The sequence below is a fragment of the Eurytemora carolleeae genome, unplaced genomic scaffold (assembly GCF_000591075.1).
Source record: "Eurytemora carolleeae unplaced genomic scaffold, Eaff_2.0 scaffold885, whole genome shotgun sequence".
In the NCBI taxonomy this organism is placed as follows: Eukaryota; Metazoa; Arthropoda; class Copepoda; order Calanoida; family Temoridae; genus Eurytemora; species Eurytemora carolleeae.
This window is the reverse complement of record NW_019396775.1, coordinates 52649-53244: the sequence shown is the minus strand read 5'-3', so window position 1 is coordinate 53244 and position 596 is coordinate 52649.

Below are 596 nucleotides of genomic sequence, written 5' to 3'. Positions count from 1 at the left end.
GGGGGGGCGAACCGAGTTTCGCTTTACATACATATAATATGACTAAGCCAGGGACTAACAGACACTAAGAAATACATAAAAAGACACTATAAGAACCGAATTTTTGGCGCTTCGCGCACATGTTTAATTTACTTATGTCGTTCATTTTAAAGCTGTAGGAAGTATATTTTTTTTAAACATAAGAGCAAACCATGGATATCATAAGCATTTGGTATATATTGTTGAGTACAGAGCCAACTCTCCAACAATTTTTTACTTCATAGTCCTGATATTCCAGCGGTTTTTTGAAAAAAAAATTTCGACAGGGGGCTAGTCCCCCTGAATCCCCACCCTAGCCCTCAAGATTTTAATTCGCCCACCCCCCCCTCACAAAAGTGCTAGTTTCACCACTGCACACTCCTCCTACTCTCACTCACTACACATATTTTCTATAGACCGGTTTACGAAGGGGAGTTTGGTAATATACTGTTAAGTTATATTTAGAAGAATTGTATGAAATATTTAAAAACAACACTTTTTGCATGTTAGTGCATGATTATTATAACGGCAAAAGCATTATTGATTAAAACATCACATTATCTCTTACAGGAGACTCT